We start from the raw sequence: 18139 nt of genomic DNA, 5'->3' as shown, positions 1-18139 counted from the left end.
ACACATGAACACAAAATATATGAGGAACTGCTGTGAAAGCAGTCAGGTTGAAAGCTTTCCTTTATGGTTGCTTCTTACTCCACCCTGGAGAAACGGTCACCTCAGCCAACAGAAGATGATTGTCTGCTGTTTTCTGTGCAGAATACTTATATTTTAGTTTTAAAACAATAACAATAATATGAAAGTATTTTCTTTTGAATCTTCACAGTGAGGAATAAATTAATGAAACTTCATATAATTGTTTGTATTAATTCTTAATTGTAATGACATTTATAATCTTAACTGCTAAAAAATGTGTATAGAGGAAACAGCCTTAAAAAAAAAAAGCTGTGATCTAGATCCTTCCTGAAGTTTTTAAACTGAATATATCAAAATCAATGTAACTTTTATTATATTTTATGTCTCTCTGAATTTGTTCAGTATTCATTTCTGACATGAAAACTAGAATAATCCTACCAGTCAGTTTAATGCTATGGTCAGGTTCACATTAAATGTAATGTCTCTGATGGCAGTTGTAAGTGGGGAAACTGAGTCTTGACAAAGGGATAATGCAGTCAGTGTATTTGTGCAAATAAACTGAAAAGTGCTCTAGCAGCACATGCACATTCTGCAAACCCCATCGTGCTGAGTTCTTGCAGTGAGTCAGATCTCACACAGAAGGCTCTGGAGTTTTTTTTTGGTAAAGCCATAACCTGTCCTGTCAGACATCAGTAGCTTCATTTGACAGCCATAATGTTCCTACTTTGTCATGATTTGGGACAGCATTGCTCCAGTGGCTAGTAAACATGTCAGTGAATTGTAACAGCAATTGAAAAGAACTGGATGTAGAGATGATTAAAAAAGCAAGCTAAAAATATGAGAGAAATCAGTGTATATTTAACAATACCTTGTAAAAGCCAGCATCACATAATGCTGAGCTGTCACAAGCTTCTAACAAGCAGTGACATTTTAAAAAAGCCCTGTCCAACCCTATTCCTAATTACTCTGCAGAATGCTTGCTTTTCCCTTTGCCCTTTTCAATCAGACTGGCATTAATAAAATAGGGATATCAGTGAAAAATGTACAGTAGAAGAAGGAAGAAAGTTTGTAATCCCAGTTTCTAATGATTTCTCGATACAAGAAGGTCTCTGCATTATGAATGTTACATTATTTTTTAAAATTCTTGGATTTCTCCTTGGCCACATTAGCAGTTCTCCCATAGGGATATTATGATCAATAGGGTTCTGAAGACAAACAGTAAATGTGTCTTGTTGAACAGGATGACTTTCAGAGACTGCTACCAATCTCAACCATTTGGTGTTTCTGTGATGTGTGGACTGTTGAAAAAGAGAATTTAATTAAACATATCCAACATTAATGACAAATAGAAAATTATTATTTTAGAATAAAATGTTCCCTTTCCATTTAATTTCACAAATGGCAAAAATTTTGTAGTTTAAGTGACCTCCATATATGATGATCTTTCAAAGTGTAGAGTTCTTTGAGAAGATTGTAATATCTTGAAATGTTTCACTTTGAAGGAAAATTTGCCCTAGGATAAATCATGTCATTTGATATAATTATACAGAACCAGTGCTTACTGTTATTATCTGATTATTAACCTCCACATGAGCTATTTACATCTCAGTCTTTAGTAATCAGCATAATGATTACCTGCCTGTTGTGGTAATAATTAAGTAGAAAAGCCAGCAACAAAATAATGAGATTTCTAATATTCTTTTTAGCTCAAATGTAACAAGCATGGAGTGTAATAGTGGGTCTTGAATATAATGTGATTGAGATTGATTTTTAAAATGTCTGATTTTCTTCACTTAGGTATTTGTTATCAAGGGGACGGAAACTAAAAATTTTTAGGAGCAAAGTAAACTAAAAGGTCTCATTATAATGTGTGGGACTTGTGTGCTTCACATGGCATGCCAGAGCATGTGAAGATTACCAGCAATTGAGCTGTGCTCATGCCATTATTCACATGCATCTTAATGCCATAGGCTGTCCAGTAGGTCCTCATTGGTGTGAAATGTCACCCCTCTTATTCAGTTGGTGGCACTGCAGCAATTTGCACCAAATAACTGGTAGCAACAAAAAAAAATTCTGTAATCAATAAATTCAATCATCTCAGATTTTTTCCAGCCACCTGAATTTGCGGGTGTACATTGTTTATTCTGATGAGGGTGATGCTTTCATTTAGAATCAGAATAATATTGTATAGGGATGATGCTGGTTGCACAGTGGTCTCCAAAGTAACATGACAGAGTTTTGCTGGCTATGGGCATTGGAAACGAAATTCAGTAATGCTCTAAGAAATTTACTGCGGGCTACTAATACTGTAAATGTGCTAGTACAGCATATGGAGCTAATCTGAAAATACTGAAGCATGAGCTCATTTTCACTTGAGTAGTCCTGTGGGACTACCATCTCAAATTCATCTGGAATCCTGCAGCTGGTATATGTTTTGGAAGATTACCTGTAAGTGTTGGTTTTGCCAGCGTATTAAACCATTGCTGTATTGCATTAATGGTCTGAAATTAATCCCAAATTACAGATTTTTCACTGTTATATTATATTCTGCTTTTTTGCTTGAATTCACATTTTGATGAGCATAGGAAACACAAAGAGTTGCTCTTATAATACTAGCATTGTTTGTTTTCTTTGAGCTTCCTGCATTTTGTTTGTAGTTATCTACTATAAACTACTTTTCATCTAAAGGGAAGTCAAAGAAACACCTTCAAGCCACGTTAAGGATATCTACAGAAAGACTTTTATCTCCATTTTGATAATGAGATACCCTAATCATGCAAATAGTTGGCACTATTTGCTTCCTTTTTTTAAGAAGTAATTTTATATATGCCTTCCTTCCTCGCTTCTTCCCTTCCTTCCTTCCTTTCCATCTTTCTGTCTTTCTTTCCTGGGAAAACTAGCTTCATCTGAATCAGTTTTTAACTAATACCTCACATTTTCCTTTAATGCTTCAAACATATTTACATTGCTTAATTGTATTTCTGTTTAAAATCTTCCATTGCTTTTAATGAGTTCAGTCTTACAGATTATGGTATAGTCATGTTAGTTATTTACAAGCATATTCTATGTGCAGGCAAAAAAAGTATATGCTAATCATTAATAAATGATGACATAATCTTTAAAAATCAAAATCTTTGTTGCGTTAGAACATCTTCCTGAAGGAAAAGGATAGAAAAACTTAAGCTATCCGTGGATTAATAACATGAAGGCTTTAGTATTCTTGATTTTGGTTGTGACCCCTTTGAAACATTGATTGCTTCTGATCATTTTCCAGCTCTGCTCTGAGCCATCTCTTTCATCAGTGCTCTGAATGCTGGATGGAACACTCAGCAAGTCCAATACAAGTTCTCCCCTGAAGGTTTTCTCATCTGGTTTTGTTCTGTTTTTGTGTAATTTCATTTGAGTATTAAATGTTCATGTGTTTTATTTTTATGCAGATGGGCATTTGGGGATGTTTTGGTTTTTTAGTGGTGAATAGTATTGAAAGCCTCAGCTCTGCAGTAATAGCATAAGCAGTTTGTGATAATTTCAGCATGGCTAGTGAGGCCTGTCCAGAAGTTATTGTATGACTGAGGCCAAAAGGAGGAACAGAAGTTATTTGATGCATGCATTAAGGAATATGCACCACCAGCTCTATTATGAAGTCCTTTGATGCTGCAAATCTAACTTTACAAGTATGAGTAATTCACTGATGATAACGGACCCACTTGTGTCTACTCCAGACTAAATGTTTGTTTTTTCTGGAATGAAAGTTTATGTCTATGTCCTCAGTCACATTGAGGTTCCTTGGAAGAACATCGTAACACGCCTTTCATCTGTCAGAACAGCAATCCTTGCATAAATACTTTATTAGAAGAGCTATGTCTTTGAACAGAAGGGAATTGCATCTTCTCCTTTTCATGGATGCATGTTTTACAACCATGATTAAACCCTTTGTTAGTGTTTTTTAAGCAAAGCAGATATAGTTTTCCTCAATGAAGAAAAAATACGGGGCTCTAAGAATGAGTTTAAAGGATATCATTGTCTGTGATGTGTGAAATCTTGGAGAAGAGAGAGTAGGCAAAGATGGGAGTAACAGTTTTTATTTCTTAACCCTATTTTTTTTAAAAACGTGTAGTTAAAGATGAAAATGTTTACAGACAAGATTATACTCCAAAAAAAGCCTCAGTAGATTGAAATGAAGATGTGCTAATATCTAAGATTATTTTTGAATACTTTTTTTTTTTTTTAAGTAATACTCTGTCAGCTAAATATAGTTCAGATTTTTACATTTTTATAGACCGTGTGAGTTCCCTGCAGGCACACTGTCTCTGCAGTGATTTATATAGTTAGAATTATAGGGGATGATAAGCATTTGCTGTTCAATAGTGTAGTTAATGCTCAGCCCCTCGGGTAACAGAGCAGTGAAGCATTTACTACTCAGTGGTAGTTCTGCAACAATCAGCAGCAGTGTGACTCTATCACAGTAAATTTACATCGATACACTTCATCCTCAGGGAATTGAGCATTCACTCAGCATAGCCTAGGGAAAACAACTAGAATGGACCTTTTCCAGTTCTTTTGGGTGGCACAGCGGGAAAAGTTTATTAGTGTAGCTGAATCAGAAACAGAAATCACAGATGGTATGACATGAAAATTATTTAACTTCTATTTTCTCTCCTTTTTTTTTTTCTTTTTTTCTTTTTTTTTTTCCAAACAGTACAAAAATAAAAATTTGAACTGGAAAGAGATTGGAAAGGTGAAAGTTGCGAAGATGCCGTAGTGGCAAACCCACTACAGTTCTGATGCAGATGCCAAAGGCTCTGTGCCCTTCAATCCCATTATTAGCAGGAACCTCCTTTCTCAGGTACCTGTGTATTTTCTGTGTATAGGTGAGCTTACTGATGCTGTAGCTATATAACGCTACTGTTGACTATGATTAGAAAATAGCAAAAGCTGCGTGAGTCAAACAGTAATAGCTCTTCTCTTGCAGTTTATTTTTCTTCAGTAGACATGAAAGCATTTTATAAATGAATACAGTACCATCTACATATAAAAATTTGGGAAACTCGGAGCAGAAGGAGGCTCCAGGAGTTGGCCACAGTCCTTCAGCAAGACTGTGACAGAGTAAAAATACAGGGGAGGTTCCCAGGGTGTCTGCTTAATGCTTTAACCACTGCAGTCAGCACTGCCCTCTCTCTCTTCTGTAACACACCTGGAAGCCTCCAGCTGCTGTACAGCCTGCAGCATGAGTAAGGACTGACAAAGTACGTTTTTGCTCTTGTAGGATATGAAAGAAGAGGCAGAGGAACCTACAGCAGGCAAGGCAAGCTTTAGCCTAGAACATGCAGTGGGAAAGTGAGAAGCAAGATTTCTCTAAGTACTCTGTCCCCATGGATGCCTCTGTGATTGAAAGAAGACTTCAGTGAACTGAAGAGGCATGACTCTTCAGTGACAGAATCTATAGGTAATGAATGTTAAATCTATGCTGTGTTTTTAAGCCTGACTGATCATACAGTAGAGAGCCAGCAAGTACATGTGTAGGCACAGCTTAGTGCAGTCTCAGGACAGGCAGATCTCTGTATCTGTACATTTGGAAGTATATGACAGCACAAAAGTGCCTGACAGGCTGTCTGTGAGGCTTCAAGCTGAGGGCGAGGCAGGTTTCCCAAAGATGCCTGTAGTATGCCTTGTGCTTGCCTGCGTGCTGCAGTGTTGAAATAGCATAGGGTCATGCAAAGAGCATTGATAATGGCAGTGACTGAGGGGGGAAAAAAAAAAAAAAGGCATGATTTGTGTTGGAGTTGTGAAGACAGAGCTGATGACACGTTCTGGCAGTGATGAGAATATAACACTATCCTGTGGTTATGAGCAATTAAAAAGTAGCTTGATGCCATTGAGTTTGTTTGGGATTCAGCACACACAAAAAAGAGTAGTAATAGCTGTAAAGCTTTTAAAGAGCAAGAATACAGTGAGTAATTAAAAAAAAAAAAAAGGCAGAATAATATTCTCAGCCGCTTTATGGTACAGGTAACTGACCCATTCCTTCACCTGAAGCTAAAAAATGAGCCTCGTGGAGAGAGTGGTTGTAATACCTGAATAAGTTCAGTACTGATATCAGAAGGAAATGGAGATTAATGAAGGATTCATTACGTCAGGATTCAGAATCTCATCTTGAAAAGTAGGAGAGGAGCAGCTGTGGAAAGAAGATACAGTATTAACATTGTAAGTCTCAGTGCAGACATATGCAGTACAAAGAAATCTGTATGGCCTGTATGGCTTTATCTCTGATAAAGCATTTACGTCTGCTGTTACCTCAATCCTCTTTCCTGCATCACAGTATGCCTAAGGCAATAGGAGTGCACTGAGGCATAATGTGGAGTTACACAATGCAAATAAAGGCAAGGATGTCAAACAGAATATATATTATAAGTGATAGTGTGTGTGATTGAGAGTGCATGTTTCCAACTGAAGGGAAATAATATTTCTTTAAGCTCTATGAAACTAGAGAAGAAATCAGTGATTCAGTCAGAGGAGCACTGTAGCAGATTGCTTTTATAAGCTCTTTCCAGAGCAGAATCACATATGGAAACAATTGCGGGTAACATGCAGTAAAATACATTCCGCGGAATAATCCCATGCTAGCAGAGATTGAACTAGACAGTTTAATAAGCCTTCCATCCTTAATTTCTCTCTGCCTATGATTCTTTCAGATGAAACCATTTAATTTTATGTCTTCTAGCTTTAGAAATATCCAATACCTTCTGATTTACAGCTTGACCTGTGTATAACAAAGTCCAGGTTGCTTGGGAAAGAAAAACACCCGAACCATAACAACATATTTCAGATACAATCAACTTCAGACCCTCATTTATATTTATTTATTTGTTTGTTTACTGTATCTGTGGAATGAAATATACTGCTTGGAAATACTGTAGTGGCCAGCCTCCCTTAGAACTTTATTAAATCCTCGTATTGAGAAGGTGAAGAGAAGTAAAAATGATGTAAAAATATGATGGGAAATATAAGATACACAGAAATTGTACAAAAAACGTTTGGGTGAAACCACCCTCATCTTTTAACTGTGTTATTAAGGGATGGTATCATAGCATCAAATGAGCTGTACATTTTGGGTGGCTACCAAAGATTGGAGATGCTTCAGAGCCTTCAATGGACAATATGTAACTTCTGTAGGTTTGCAATATTTCACATGATGTGGATCCAGAGAAAACAGTCCATTTCTTTGGAGCACCTCTGAATTTCTCATCTGCATTGGGAATCATTGGCAAGCTGAATCTCTTGATACCTGAAGCCCCAGACTGGCACTAGCTGGAAAAAAGGTGTTTGGTCTCATCCCATATCTAATGTCTAGTAGACATCTAATTCTTAAACAAGAAGAATCACCTTCTGAAAATATTGCTTTGTTAACTATTCTAGTCTTTGAAAATGGAGACACATGGGCACTTCTGTAGGCTATTTTATACCATTGTCTCTCATAAGAGGAATGTCTTCAGATGACCAAGAGTAAATCTTATCCTTCACGTTTAAATAGGTGAAGTCTGATGGGATGAATTTCAACCCACAACTGAAATACTTCCAAATTTTTCCTGAAAAAAGAACAGAGTAATTTAAGAAATGGCTAGGAAGTCTGAAGTCCGTGATAAAATCATGTTAGGCTTCAAGGCTTCAATAGCTAGCATTCTTGCCAGTCCAAATATGAGGAAAAATATAAAGCTAAATATTTATAATATTTATAAAAATCTTTCAAAAATACTCTCATACATACAGGAGTACTGTTTGGGGAAGATACCTTATCAACAAGATAAGACTATTGACTGTTAAAGAGTAGCACAATAAAAGCAATTCATGTGAAATATTAATAGGGGAACTAATTAGAGATGAGATGGAGTGAGCTGTAATTATACCGATGTCAAACCTAAAACAGGAAGAAAAATGTCCCTTCCCCCCAGCTAAGAAAAGTACTTGTGTTCAGCAGCATGCTGAAAGCTATACTTATCAAACGAAAGCATTAATAAGCAAAGAAATAATCTATCTATTTAAAAATGAGTACTCAGAATTTTTAGAAAGATACAAGGGGGAAGGGGAGGGAAGGAGGAAGAAAAAGCAAAGAATAGGTTGGCTTTGATTCTGAAAATTATGCAACTTTCTATTTTTAGTAGAATATAAAACAGTGTAGGGACTGATAATGCATAATTGAATATAAATCAATTTTCATTCCAGATGCAATACCAGGTTTTGCCAAAATTTGCTTGGATATCTGAGAGGTTCTTTGTGAGACATGATTTTATCAATTGCAGATGTACCAGTAAGTTAGTTTCACTCTGAATGTCTAAAACCAGGCAAAGTAGTGTTGATTCTTCATGAAGTAAATATGCAAAAGGTAAATGACTGGACATATGATAGGGTGATTTCATCTATCTTTAAAAGTTTGCTAGATCTTATTTAGTAACCCAGTTGAACCTGAATTGGAATAGTAAAATGTGTCTACGTAGGCCTGTCCAAAAGTAATGTACCTATTTATTTCCACTGAAACTACAATAGAGACAAAGAGCACTACAACACTATTTGATAGAGGAAATTCTCAGCTACTGAACAAAATTTTTCAGTGCCTTCACCATCATTAGCCAATTCATGTGAAGGAACTGATTGAAACACTTCATTTCTTGGTGTGACAGCTGTGCATGGCTGTCTGGATCATGGCTTTTATTTCATGCCACTGTCACCACTACTGAAATGCACCCCCTTACTGTGTTGACATCAACCATTTGGTCTCAATAATTGTTCACCAAGCATTGATGAATGTCAATGGGTGCTATTTTTTCCACACAGAGGGATTCGGAGGGACACCTTTGCTTCATAAACACTTCAATGTCAGATACCATTTTGTCAGACTACCACTCTGCTGCCGTCTGTCACACAGAAACAACATGTGTTGGAATACTGGGGGAAAAGAACAATTTCTACTGCCATCCCACCAGAATCTGCCCCTGATGTCATAGGCCAACATAATAAAATAGGAGGCATTACTTTCGGAGCAGCCCTTGTATTATAGGCATAATCCTATGAACTACAGAACACCCAAGCTCTGTTCTGAGTAAGCAGCAAACAGTTTATTTTAAGACTGGATTTAAATCTTCAGTACTTGTAAGCATCATCCCTGTGGGGGCTGACAGCAGTGACTGCCCGAACTCACATCCGAGGGTATGCGTGCAGTGGTGTGGAAAGTCCTTATTCAGTGTCCTGTGGGTTTGGATCCATTTGAATGGAATTTCAAACAGTGCACAGTCAAGAAGGAAAGCCAGCTTATCCAGCCACTTAGCAGCATTGATTGAAATCTTGGTGTAGGCACTACTTGAACTGAGATTTGCCAAATATAGATAGTATGTCAACTACTAATGCCAAAAATTTGTTTACAATAACACAGTGATACAATAAAAACCAAGAATAGAAGTTTTACCTTAAGATTAATTTGAAAAGACTTCAAGAACTGTGTTTACTGCTGAACATATCCTAGGGATACATAACCCTTAACCTCAGTCTTACTAGACAAGCCACATGCTAACAAGCTGGAGGAACTCCACCTGGCCTCAGCATTAGGAACTTCATGGGAAAATAAATGTGGGATGATGTTACTTTTGTTTGATGTTCCAACGTGAAACACTTAGAGGCGGCATGCTCTAGCAGCTGAATTAGCAGTGGAAAAACTCAGTAATATGCTTGCATTTACTCTCAGCTGTTTGAGTGTGCTATTATTACATGGTGTACAATAAGATCCAGCTGTCCTCAGTACCTGAATGTGACCCAATCATAAATTATTGTATAAATGGCTTGGATAAGGATCCTATAATATTTATTGAAAGAATACCACTTTGGAATTGTGATGTTCATGCTACATATGATTTCATCTTCATGTATGGTACAGATGGTTGGTAATTTGTACTTCCTTTTTCCAGAATAGCAGATCAGAATTTGTGGCTGGGTCCCAGAATGAAGTTACAACTTCAGTGGTAAGGTAACAGATGAAAAAGACGATATATTTGTACTTGAAAATTATGTCTTTACCTTCATCACAGTACTGTGGTCCACCCATACTGCAGACTTGACTCTCCAGAGGTCCCTTCCAGCTGCTACAATTCTCTGATTCTGCGAAATCATTGCATTCCAGAGAAAGTGAACTGACAAAAAGGTAAGTATCATGGTTGGTTTCTTTTTCTCACTTCTGACGTGTTTGTACTGAGTTTTCTTTGTGATATCTGAAAATAGCTGAGATATGTGTGGTTTGGATGTTCTGTAAAGATTGATTTTATCTTTCAGTCCTCTTAAATACACTAGTAATGTAAAACAAACAACTCAAAACAGATTTTCCAAAATAAAAAGCAGTACCCTGCGTTTCTTTTGAATTCAGTAATTTACTACAACCCAAATCAAGTTCAGCAAGTTCGCTAAACCTGATAGAGACTGTTCTCTCTATAATGGTAATTAAGTTTGGACCTTGCCAAAATTCATATTCATAAATGAGACAGAATTATCTGGCTTCTCCTAACACCCTCTGTTACTGTGCTGGAAACCATCTATTTCCAGTGCAGCAGTATATTTTACCTGTAGCTTACCAACCCTACATACTGTCTACAGCTGATATATACACTTTCATATTTAATGTTACAAATTTTCCTGTGAGAGTAAGATTGATTTAAGGTATACCTGCATCCAGAAAATGTAGGGGGTCATTGACCGGACTAATTTTCAAAGTGTTGCTACAATCAGACACGTGTTAAAAGGTTATTTTACTTACTGAAAAATTATGACTCCCCTGTTTTGAGACTTTTTTTTGAGAAGTGAAAGTGTCTCTCTTAATGCAAGAATGGATGTTCTCAATAGTAGTGCAGTTAAACCTTGGATTGTGATTAATCTTAATACTGAAAAGAATTTAGAATTATAAGCTTCACTATCGTGTTCAGGATGTAAGTAGAAGCAATCAGTGTGATTGCTTAAAATAGCCCAGTTTCCATTTTCCAATGGGAGTAGCATTCAAAATTCATCAATAGTGTGGGCATGCGTTACTCAGCCAAGTAATCACCATAGTCTTTTTAAGCAGTTAAAATTAAATTTCAACATGCTGTATTAAATTCTCACTAACAGAGTGTTGGACAAGCTTCTTATACAAAGAATGTAAAACGTGTTAATGAATAAATCCAAATGCAAACTCATTATCTTAAGATGACATAGCAGAAGCATGAAAACAGTTAAGTTTTTTCCCTTAGGATGACAACTTCTCAATTATAAGCAGAGCACTGGAAGATATGCTTAGGAGGCAGATCTTTCAGATGAGCTAATTAAGAATGTTCTAGCATTTTTTGTGTTTGTATGCCCCAGTGAACAACACTATTGAGGCAGAGGGAACTAGGCAATTGTTAAGTACCATTCACAGATTGTTCAGGTGGTTAAGTTCGGTTCCAGGACAATGTTTCAAACTCAGCATGGAAGCATTTAAATCAGTATAATTTTAGAAGATAAAATAAAAAAAGCAAAAATCTCTTGAAGGCAAGTCATACCACCTAAAGGAGAAATGCAGCTATCCTCTTTAAATTGAACGTACTCATTTAGAAAAAATTAGATTCAGTTAAATGTTTAAAGTAGGATTTAGAAACCAGAGTGTTCAGAATACTTTGGTCTGCAATTCAAGAATAAGATTTTAAGCCTTTTTTTTTTTTTTTGTCTATGCTACATTTACACTTGAAGCGTTGAGTCTTTCATATTAAATATCCATGTACTCATCAAAGCAAATCCCACTGCTTATGTTAGTCCATTATTTTCTCTCAATATTTTGCTGCCTGACAAGAACTGATTGATATCATTAGAATGACCTAAAGCAGTAATCTCAGATGATGTATTCATGTGTTCAGGAGCTGAAAATACACCAATACAAACATTTTGTTTTGATAATAACACTTTTTATTCTATCTTACGAGCAGTAATATTAACAATCATGTAACAGAGCTGCAGATCTATAGCCTTCAGTATACAAAATTTCACAGCTACCTTTTCCTTTGTAATATGAAAACTCAAACTTGCAGGGTAAATGTCTCTTTACTCTCTCTATGTATAGGGTAAGAATGAAGTATTTGCAATTAGGTGGAAAACTGTCCAGAATATATTGTATATATATGCATGCATATATGCATGTCATGTGCTTTACAGAGATAGAAATAAAAGCAATTGATCATTCCAGGAAATGTGTCAAAAAAAACCATACAGGAAATTATACCATATATATGTGTTTTTTTTACTTTTGTTTAATATAGCAAAGTTAACTTATTCAGTCTTGTTTTATTATCAAGATGCACATCGGTCAGACGTGCCATTAAAATTTAGTGGTTTTCAGAATGGAAAGAAGAATGAAGTCCCATTATTTGCCAGTAGTCACAGATCTACTTTGCTCATAGTATTTCTAAGCATGTACTTTCTATTGGCAAAGAAAGCATTTTGATTGGCTTGAAAGCTTAATATGCTCCCATGAACTTTTTATGACTTAATCATTAGAAATAAACTGCTTCATGATCTCTGTTACTTGATGCAAGTCTATTGTTTTTTTTACAGTTCACCCTTATTCCAGGAAATTGAAATGTCTCACTGGCAAACCAGCAAAAATACTTTTGCAGTCATTTAGTAGCTGCAGAAAATAGCTTATCTGAATCAAGCTCTTGAAATTTAAACAATTAAATTTGGCAGTTTTCTGTTCTGAGACAAGCAGTTAACTAGTGTTGATGCTAATGAGACTCATTTCTTGTCCCTCAGTACATGGGTGAGTGTTTGTCCCTGCAATACAAATTCCTCTAGTAGCTTTTGAAACCACTGAGTAGTTAGCTTCAAAAGAACATCTCACATGTATTCATGCAAGTAATTAGTAAACTTTATGAAAAAAGCCGTTTAGAAGACAGAGAATTAGTGTTCCTTCTCTAGAGGAAAAAAATAATAATAATAATTGGACTGCTTTTATTAGTAGGTACCAGAGTCTCTTTTGAAGGGAGATGATTCAAGCATGATGGCAGAGGGAAGGCTCAGTCAAACCTTGGACCACTGTGGAACCAGGCCACAAGATCCAAACTGGAGAGTGCCAAGTCTGCCAATATGATCACAATTCTTATTGCAGTTAACAAGGATGTTTTCCAGGGGGTTGCTTGGATCCTGGCAGAATTTCGTGGACACCCCTGAAGAGCTGAAGTTTCCCATTCCTACCTTGTAAAAATGGAGAATTTCTCTACTAAGATGCTCTTTTGTTTTCCTGTGAATCATAAGCCTAGTGAAACAATGTTAGCAGATGAAATGGAAATTGTAGTGCAATTAAAGTCTTAATAATGGAGTAATCATGGGATTATGTAAGAAATGACACAGGATCATGAAAAAAGAATAAAAGCTATTATAATGGCAAATTGCATGGATGTATGAGAGGCATTACTTCAGTTCCTGATTTTACATTGAACTCCAGTTTGATGCCAGAAATTAATTCCTACTTTTCCAACTTTAACCCAAGTCATTGTTTGGTAAATGTGAACTATGTGTAAGTATGGGAAAAATGCCACGGATTTGTTAAGTCTTGACATCAAATTTAAAGGAAGTGATTTGCTTGTCTGCAATACCTGTCACATTTTGACTTCATTGTTTCTGATGATGAAAAGTGGCAAAGGAAACTTGGTAGTCAAAATGCCAGGTGAGTCCAAAATAATGGAAATAAATTAATTTTATAAAATGGAAGGAGAATTTTTTCTCAACTGTGGATCTTTGGATCTTTGTACTCTGTGGCAGAATCCTGTTAAAAATCTGAGGAAAAAGGTTCCTGAAAATGGGAAAGGTCTTCTATCAGTTATTTGCACCCATCGTTAACCAAGATTAGGCTCCTGTGGAAGTGTACCATGTGCAGGTTTGATTTCCTTTTAAAATTACAACCCTTTTGCCCTTTGTTTGTCTGCTCGTGGTTCATCTGAAGATACAAAGTCTGTTACAGAAGGCAGGTAAGGAGATAAAATGGACATCACAAAATAGGAGAAAATAGACCATAAAGGAGATATACTGTAATATTGCAGCAAATGAGTATCTTCTTCCTAAAGATTTTATATGGCAGCTAGAGCTGCTAACGTTATTCATGTATAAAGAAGATGTAGAAGTTTCCCAGAGCATCTTTAAGAGCATAGGCCATGTACTCTTCAAATAGCAAAAGTGCTACTGCCCTGTAAGAGAACACCATAACAAACATTTTTCTCTTTCAGTGTAAATACTGGGGTTGGTTGGAGAAAGGTACCCAACAGTGCATAGCAAATAGTGACTCAAAATGAATGTTCCAATAATGTATTTCCAAAAGATATTTCAAATTTTGAAAAGCAAAAATCTGAAGTAGAGGTGATTTGGATATGGATAAATATTTAAGTAGTAAATAGTTCTAGAAAGGAATGTTGTATTAAGAAAATTTTACTGAAGACCTCTATGGATAAAGCCTAGTGAAAGCTAGAATGCCATAAGTTATTCAGTTTGTTTGTAAAGTGTTGTCAGTTGCTGAGTGAAAAAGAAAGACGTTTAGGGCTTAGTCATAGTGATTCTTTTCCTTCTTGAAGTTAAGTAAAAGACAGGAAGGTTGTGTTTAGCAAAACAGTTATTGAGATCAAAATGATTTCTGAGTATTTAGATTTCACTTTAAAAGGTAAGTACTGTGAAATGACCACATTTTTTCAATAAACATTATTCTGTTCTTATCTGTGACATTTAATTAATTCATGACCAGTTTGTACACTCTTGCCATCTTATGTAAACTAGTGTAAAATTGAATGAAAACATCCAGCTAAAAGCTTAGAACCTTCAGGAAGATAGGAAGTTTTACTCTGAATGATTATGCTTGTGCCTGTCAGTTCTAAGGTATGTTAGATTAGGTTTGTTTCTTGTTCTGACAGTATAGCATTTTTAAGTGCTCAAAATGCGTAGAACAATGCACAGTGCAAGCAGTACCAACAACCTTGGCCCTTTAAAGCAGTTATGTTTTCATTAGTGAAAAAATATGGTCATTAGAAGATGTGCTACTAAATATTGGCTTAGGTCTGCTGTGAGATTGGAGAATAGCAGTTTTGTTGTTCCACTGCAAATTCCTTGACTTGACTTGTCCATGAGCTGTTTGATGTTATGGTTATTTGAATTTCATTTCAGTAGCAGCACAATAATTTTTCCATTGGGTCTTTTATCATGATAAGTTTTTCCAGGTTGGAAAATTCACAGCGATAGCAGTCTCTACTTTTTGGATTATTGTTTTTTCCTAAGCAAGTGATCTGATAATCTCTCTTTCCTCCAGCCAGGATGATTTGTGCTACTGTGTAATGAGAGAAATCCTGCATCTTTGGCTATTCATGGGTCTGAAATACAGCCTGCTGCAGCTGATAAGGTATAATGGGTTTCAGTGAGCTTCAGCATCTCTGAACTGAACACAGCAGAGAGCCAACATGACTGAAGTTTCTAAGTCCAACTGTAAGGTAAACCACTGTATAAGTAATCCTGTGTGTCTGTGTTATGTTGTTAGTTACAATGCCACAATGTTCCTTATTTATATCTGAGGGTTCCTTCCATTCTCTATGAGAAGAGTCTCACTGGATAATTTAATCAGGTAGAGTTAGAGTAGAAAACAAAAATTCATATAAAAAAGTCTGAAATCAACTGAGATAATGTGAAAAAATCCACACGAAAGGGTAGAATTTGCTTATCAAAATCCTTTACAAGGACTATATATTTTACGTATGTTTTTACATATATATATTTTTACGTATATATTTTACATATATATATATGTAGCAGAACGAGGACTCATATTCCAGAAGGAGAAGGAAATAGCTGCAGTCTTTTAAACATCCTGTGACTTCTAACTAGAGGAAAGAAATAATATTTGTTTTTATGATTTTTTTTTTTCCAAAAGTTAAGGGAGAGAAAATTTTATATGGATATAACAGCTAGACATAAATAAAAAAAAAGATCCTGTTTTAGTAAGGAGTCCTATTATGTAATCTATGCATAGGAAAATGGTTCATGTCATTTTTCATTGGAAACTAAGTACAGTTTTGAAGTAGGTTCTAGAGATATTCCATGGTCTAGATTATTAAATGTTAGAAGATGTAATCAATTAATTCAGCTACCCGCATGCATGGTAGAATAGGAAATGTTTGTTTAGATTCCAATTTATAGTTGTTTGTTTTATTATTTTACCCTCAGGACGAAGCTTAAATGCTTAATTCTGCTGCTTTCCTAGTATTATACAAAGCACACAATAAAGCATAAGGCAACTTTGCCTGGTTTATAGTAGAACTTTTAATTAAACGTTTTTTCTTCGCAAACTGAATTTAAAAACAAAAATCAGCAGTAGGAGGCTTTAACTGCACAATGTCTCTTTTGAGTTACAGGCAAAAGCTTTAATTGGCTTTTATTGCAGGAGGATTCTATTGTAACCTCAGAGCCAGTGTTTGTAACCAGTATCAAAAGGGGTCCTTAGCACCACCAGGAGACTCATGACAGCTAACACACAAGCACAGTGGAGTGGAGAAATATGCAAAGAACTTCTTGGAAACAATGTGATTAGGTGTGATTGTTCTCCGAGATATAATGCATTTTTATAACTTCAGCATTTATGCATAGCTTCTGTCTGAAGGCTAAGTATGCACCTTAGGTGGAGTGATGCCCTGTGCATCCAGCACCATTATAAAGAATGCTGCCTCTTTGTGCTACCCTGCTCACTGGTGTTAAGAGTTTGTTTTTTTCCTGTGTTTTTTTTTTTTTTTTCTCTGTGGCAATATCTTTATATCATTTATATCTAAGGTCTAACTTAATTTGTTGAGAGTTTCTACTTTGTTGTCTTGTCACTTAAGCCTTTCCCAGATACTAACAAATTATCTCAGCAGAATTGTTGTCAGGGGAAATAATTTATTTGCACTTTATGGTTTGGAACAAGGCACATCAGAAGCAGTAAATACCTTTGTGGGTCTGGTGTTGTGTTCAGTGTTCTGTGAAGTGCCATCTCTGGTACCCAGACAGTTGCCTATGCCACGCAACTGCTGTTCTTGTGTTAATAGCTTTTGTGCTATTGGGATGTTACATTAGTAATCAGGCAGAAGAAGTACAATTCAGTGAAAATTCAAACTTAATGGACTGAATTGTGCTTGCACTGCCTTAGTTAGTGTGTTGCAGTGTCTGCAGTCACAATTACATTTGACTGTGTGAAAAGTACATGAAAATTCAGCTTAGGCTGAATTTTGAAGCTACCTGTCCATTGTTTGGTCAAACAACGTATAGTATATATAGAGAATATAGACACAAGATGAAAGTCTTTCGCCTTACTTAACTTGGAAGTCCCAGATATGTATCTGTGCTTTATTAAAAACGTAGCTGTAAAGATTTTGACTAGCGTGAAATAATTCAGGCAAATAAAGAATGAGACAGAGACAATAATTTAGAAGCAGGGTACTCTGTCATGGGTGTTCTAGGAGCTGAACCAGGAAATATAGCCTTATTCCCCGAAACATGAGCCTAATTCTTACCACATCCCTAACCTAATTGTGCACACTGACCAGTTCAGCTGTGTTTCAGACAGACAGCTAAATGTCTAGGCATGGCTGTGGTTTTCTTTGTTTTGTTCAATCTGATCTGAGCTCAGTGCTTGATAGTGGACTTCTGGGTATGAACCTCATCTTCCAGTTTTTGCAATATCTGGATTTTCAAAAGGTTTCTTCTGGGTCATGAACACTATATTTCTACCATCCATTAATATAAAAATGTTTGCATCCTTATTTCTAGACGAATTATTCACTTGTTAAAAAAAGATAGGGAAAAAAAAAAAAAAAAAAAGAATTAAATGTGTTAGAGATTTCAGCACAAAAGCAATAACCTGGATCCCTCTAGAGGCCATTTGTGTAATATTTGGTAGGGAAAAAGAATTAAACATGTCTCTCAATTCTCTGTCCGCAGATAAAGGAAGCTTATCTATCTCCTATTACTGCATATTATCTTGCCAGCAGGTTTCTGTTGGGTGGTGAAAGCTGTGTAATTATTGTACTTGTGCTTCCTTAAACCAGCTTGTACCTTTTGCTGGGTAATACAGCAG

At 36.0% G+C, this 18139-nt stretch overlaps 2 long non-coding RNA genes across 9 annotated transcripts in view; both read left to right on the top strand.

Annotated features, from left to right (window-relative positions):
- Nucleotides 1–10204, top strand: part of LOC125697402 (uncharacterized) — a 431807-nt gene extending 421603 nt beyond the window's left edge. For all 3 annotated transcript variants that reach the window (XR_007378778.1, XR_007378779.1, XR_007378780.1), the window contains 4 exons: nt 3293–3376; nt 4718–4864; nt 5285–5464; nt 10092–10204. This is a non-coding gene — a long non-coding RNA (uncharacterized LOC125697402). The remainder of the gene's footprint in view (nt 1–3292; nt 3377–4717; nt 4865–5284; nt 5465–10091) is intronic.
- Nucleotides 10205–15323: 5119 nt separating this feature from the next.
- LOC125697399 (uncharacterized) overlaps nt 15324–18139 on the top strand; it is a 65629-nt gene continuing 62813 nt past the window's right edge. For all 6 annotated transcript variants that reach the window (XR_007378774.1, XR_007378776.1, XR_007378772.1 and 3 more), the window contains exon 1: nt 15324–15527. This is a non-coding gene — a long non-coding RNA (uncharacterized LOC125697399). The remainder of the gene's footprint in view (nt 15528–18139) is intronic.

This window comes from Lagopus muta, chromosome 9 (assembly GCF_023343835.1).
Source record: "Lagopus muta isolate bLagMut1 chromosome 9, bLagMut1 primary, whole genome shotgun sequence".
Classification (NCBI taxonomy): domain Eukaryota; kingdom Metazoa; phylum Chordata; class Aves; order Galliformes; family Phasianidae; genus Lagopus; species Lagopus muta.
The sequence above is the reverse complement of the archived record's forward strand: the minus strand, read 5'-3'. Positions and strand labels throughout refer to the sequence as shown.